Source organism: Hemiscyllium ocellatum, chromosome 8 (genome assembly GCF_020745735.1).
Source record: "Hemiscyllium ocellatum isolate sHemOce1 chromosome 8, sHemOce1.pat.X.cur, whole genome shotgun sequence".
NCBI classification, from domain to species: domain Eukaryota; kingdom Metazoa; phylum Chordata; class Chondrichthyes; order Orectolobiformes; family Hemiscylliidae; genus Hemiscyllium; species Hemiscyllium ocellatum.
In genome coordinates, this window is record NC_083408.1 from 95,235,381 (window position 1) to 95,240,862 (window position 5,482).

Below are 5,482 nucleotides of genomic sequence, written 5' to 3' on the forward strand. Positions count from 1 at the left end.
TCCATGCTGCCTTTTCACATCAAATAAAAGCAGACTGACCTCTTTTCTCCATCTTCCTCCTACACAATTATGATGGTGATAGCTCAATTAGGCCTTTATTGCCTTTGACTGGTGAGTTGTTCTTATGGAGAGAACTTGGGAATGGGTGAGAAGCACTGGCCTAGCTGTCCATTCTGTTTGGTAAAACAGTGACTATAGTTGCAAACCCCGTCACCCCACCCTGCCCCCAGCCGAGTAGTTCAATTTGTTTCCTAGTCATCACCAGGTGTAAATTGAGAAACCCTGAAGTGGAAATGAATTTGATAGATTTTTATTCCATAAGCGAATCAAGGATTATGAGGGAAAGACAAGAAGAACTATCAAATCAGCGCTGATCTCACTGAAAGGCAGACCAGACCCAGTGGGCTAACTGGCCTACTTGTACAGCTTATGGTCTTAATTTAGCTCATCATAAAAACAGCTAGTGATAGAATTTAAATCTCTCCTCACAAATCTTCCTACAGAAGGTGAAATGCATCAATACAGGCAGTTCTTGAAGCAGTATCCCAGGGCTGAATATTTTAAGTCTGAATTGTGTTGAGTTTTTTTGGATGGTTTCTTACCACGAGGCATGGTGGGCTTTCACTCCATATCTTACCAAACGTGCCTCATTAATAACCCACCCTGTCCAATGCCATTTCTCCCATCTGATTTCCATCCATCTTATTACCTGCCATTCTCAGAACAACTCACCACTCGACAGTCACCCCAGAATTTGTTGGCAGATCCAGACCAGCACCTGTATGGTCCCTGTTATTCACCCTGGCCGTGGCTGACAGGGAGAAATTGATCTGCCATTATGAGGGCAGAGCCCAGTTGGATATGCTGGATGGGGTGGTACACCGGTGGGAACTCCTCTTCCCTCAGGACCAGTAGAGAGGCCTCTACCAGACCATGCCAATCTGAGCCAAGATTATCACTCAGGGGTTGAAGCAGTCTCAGTCATCTGCAGGAAAACACATCAATAGGAACACAGGAACAGGAGAGGGCCATTCAGCACCTCAAGCCTACTCCATCACTCAATAACATTATGGCTGATCTATGACCTAACTCCATACACCTACCTTGGGCTTATTTCACTTGATTTCCTTGCTTAATAAAAATTAACTATCTCAGATTTAAATTTAACAATTGATTTATTATCAACTGTCATTTGATGTAGAAGTGTTTTCTAACACCTCCGCTAAGTGGTCTGCATTAATTGTTAGACTAGACCCCTAGCTCAAGAATCTTCAACCAATGGAATTATTTTACCTTTGTTTACCCTGTTTCTCCCTGTCAATACCATGATGACCTTGATTAGATCACCCCTTGGCTTTGTCAATTCTAAAGAAAACAGGCCGAATTTGTCTAATCTCTCCTTATAACTGAACCCCTGAAGTTCAGCTATTATCCTTGTAAACCTGCATTGAAATTCCGGCAAGGCCAAGACATTCTTCCCAAGCTGTGGTGCTCACATCTGCTCGAAGTGGGATCTAACCAGGATTTTATATAACTGCAGCATTACATTTGCATCCCTGTACTCCTTGAGATGTAAAGGCCAATTTTCTCTGAGCTTTTTTGATGATGTTCTGCATTTGATCATATTATTTCTCAGAATTAAGCACCTGAACCCTCCAATTTTGTTGGACCTCCCCTGTATTTATCTTTGTGCTTCTAAAAAATACCCTGAGCTATCCCTTTTTTTTTCTGTCTGCAAGTCTACACTTACTTATATTCAAATCCATCTGCCATAGCTTGGCCCATTCAACTAACCTATAAATATCCTGTTGTAATTTTATGCTGCCATCTACACTGTCTATAACGCTGCCCAATTTGTGTCATCAGCAAATTTGGATGTTTGACTTTTTATGCCATTATCCAAGTTGTTGATATATATGAATAGCTGTGCCCCAACACAGATCCCCATGGGACACCACTATTTATGTCATACCAATTTAAATATATACCCATTATTCCAACTCTGTTTCCTCCTATTCAACCAATTTCCCATTCATGTCAGTTATTTGCCCTCAATTCCATGGGCTTCCACCTTAGCTAGCTGTCTGTTGGGAGGGACTGTATAAAAAGCTTCATGGTACTCCATGTAAACAACATCCATCAAGTTACCTCTATCCACCACCTTTGTTAACTCTTCCAAAAATTTGTTTTTTTCAGGAATGGCTTACTCTTCATGAATACATAGTAACTCACCTGATTAACTAAAATTTTTTGAGGTGACAGTTACACTATCTTTGATTATAATCTCTAACAATTTCCTCACCATTGATGATATGCTAAAGTAGGAAGAAGATCAATGTCCTTCTCCACTTTGACAGAATAAGAGCTACCATCTCCTTTCTGATACTTCGCATTCATTCTGTCTCTGATACTGCATTCACCCATTAATGGGGTGTTCCCTGAAATGTTGGTGGCTTGTTTCAAACTTTGAGGTCCTTCTGACCAAACAGCAAGCGAACATCACCAAGTACCTACTTTGAACTCTGTACCGAGAATTCTGGACATCCAGTCTGCTCACAACTGAGCAGTATGATATAATGGTACATATTTAATGAGGTAAAACCCACAGTTAACAAGACTGTTAACAAGTCATAATCCTCACTGATTGGCCTCAGAGCTTCCTGCATGATCCAGTCACATTTTGTACCATAAACCACATTGTTCAGACTCCTCAAATCCATTACATTTTTAACATATCCATCTTAGAGACCTATCTTTGGTGTATTCATACTATAGGTCTGAAAGAAAATTACAATTGACATAACAAATAAGTGTACAAAGCAGAAAAACCAAGAATCTTTCTTTGTTTAGAGGAGGACAGCACAATAACATCCACTTGTTCTTTGGAACAAATAGAAGGTTGTATCTGATTTAAGGGGTCTATTGGGGTTAAATTCCTCACTGTTCTGCAAAAGCTATCATCATTACAATAAAAGGATTGCAGAAAGCTTATTTCAGTATTTATTTATAAGTCTGAACAGAATGAAAAATCATCATTCAAGGTCTGGCCGAGATTGCCGAAAGAGAAGCAACAGAGTTAGAACAGTAGGAAACTACTGACTAACTCTTGATAAGATGGAAGTGCTTCACCATTGTCACTTGTTCTACTTGGCATTTCTTTGAATGCCAACTAGCAGGAACATGGAGCACAAAATTAATGTTATTGTGTGTAATTTTCCATATGTCATTTTAGAAAGAACATAATACTCATTGAAAACCTAAAAGGTGAATTCAGTTAGTCAGAGGTTTAGATTAGATTAGATTACTTACAGTGTGGAAACAGGCCCTTCGGCCCAACAAGTCCACACCGACCCCCCGAAGCGCAACCCACCCATACCCCTACATATACCCCTTACCTAACACTACGGGCAATTTAGCATGGCCAATTCACCTGACCCGCACATCTTTGGACTGTGGGAGGAAACCAGAGCACCTGGAGGAAACCCACACAGACACAGGGAGAACGTGCAAACTCCACACAGTCAGTCGCCTGAGGTGGGAATTGAACCCAGGTTCCTGCCGCTGTGAGGCAGCAGTGCTAACCACTGTGCCACGGTGCCTTAAACAAGAAGATGTTTAAGGTGCTATAATTATTTTCACTGTCTAGTGAGCACTAAGAAAAAAGATTAATCCAGTTTTTTAAAACTATGGTATTTCTTGGGAAATATTCCTCTCTGTGATTGCAGAGACAGTTGGTGAGGGGTCATCAATTTGAGAACACCGCCAACAAGGAGACAGAGAAAGAGATGTTCTTCATATACTGTTCCTGATGAAAGACTTTTGCCCGATACATCGATTTTCCTGCTCCTTGGATGCTGCCTGAGCTGCTGTGATTTTCCAGCACCACTCTAATCTAGACTTCATATACTGTTGTTGAAGCATGGGACACTTTTACTCTGGGATTATTTGAGAGAGTCCCTTGCATCCTTTAGGGGTAACATGTTTAGTAATTAATGTTGTGTAAAATATAAATCCATGCAGAAAAAGATAGAAATATTGAATGTATTGTAAATGGTTCTAACAAAGAAGGACTGGTGAAGAACATAGCTAGAATGGTAATTTCTTTTTCTGTAAATGTTCCTTAGTCCTGTAGCCATGCATGATACATACGGAATAGATCAGAACTTGTTAAATAGACTAAATATGGTGTAAATGACCTATGGGAGGTGGATTGTGGAAATTAATGAATTAAATGATGTGGAGAGTACTCCAAAGTCAAAATTGAGATGTATATGAAACAATATTTACTTCTAACTCAAAGACAGAAAGAAATGATGAGCAAGACTATGTTTGACAACATGTCTGTATGTGATTGAAATGAGCTGGCACTTTAAATGAGCTGGAAAATAAAAACCATAGAATATGACAGCACAGGAACTGAATCATTAGTCAGCACAAAATCTGGTCTGATGTTTATTTCCACAAGATCCATCGGTAAGCTAATTATGTTTGATATTTTCCGTTATCATGGTGCAAAAAGACAAAGCAAGGTGGGAATGGTGCCCTTTATTTATCAAATCTAAATCACTTATAAAGCTCTTGGGATGGAATCTGACAGGGGTCTATGGTGATGTGTATTGTAGAGTCAGGCAACAACTACTGTGAAGCCCATCTTGGCATCAAGATCATCTCAATCCATCTTAACGCTGTTCACAAGATGCGTAATGAGATTCTGCCTAGGCAGCAGCAGGTTGATAATTGACTTTGATTATCGCCTGTTAATGACACTATTCAGTCTCTCACCTTCCCAGTCAGACGAGATATTATGGAAACCTGACAAGGAATCCAGCGTGAGGCACCTGGCAGATTCAACCTCCACTTGCTCCGATTGATCTTTCTGTGGGAACTACTGCACTGACATCTCAGCATGTGCTCCCCGAGCACTGGCCACATGCACCTCATGTCTGCGACCATTGGCAACTGACATGCGCCAACATCTATGAACCCTCACTGCACATCTCCCATTCACTGACAGTGCGCCTCTGCATTTCAAAAAACAAACAACAGAAGTTGCTGGAAATGCTCAGCAGGTCTTGCAGCACCTGAGAAGTGAAATCAGAGTTAATGTTTCAGATTCTAGTGATCTTTCCTCAGAACTGAGGAACAAGTTCTGAGCCATGGTCACTGGAACCTGCAACATTAACTCTGATTTCTCTTCACAGGTACTGCCAGACCTGCTGAACTTTACCAGCAACTTCTGTTTTTGTTTCTGATTTCGGCATTCACAGTTCTCTCAGTTTTTATTCTGCATTTCAATGCTGGACCTCAGGAAGTGCCAGCAATTATCATTATGATGCTGATGCGTAATTCTTTGGAACACAAACCCAGCTCACAGGCTTGACCAAGCTGCATCTCCAGGCTGATTGAACTTACCTGGACACTCACAACATCCTTGCCTTGTCTTTATACACCATGACCCTCAGCCAGAAATACCAGGCCGCTA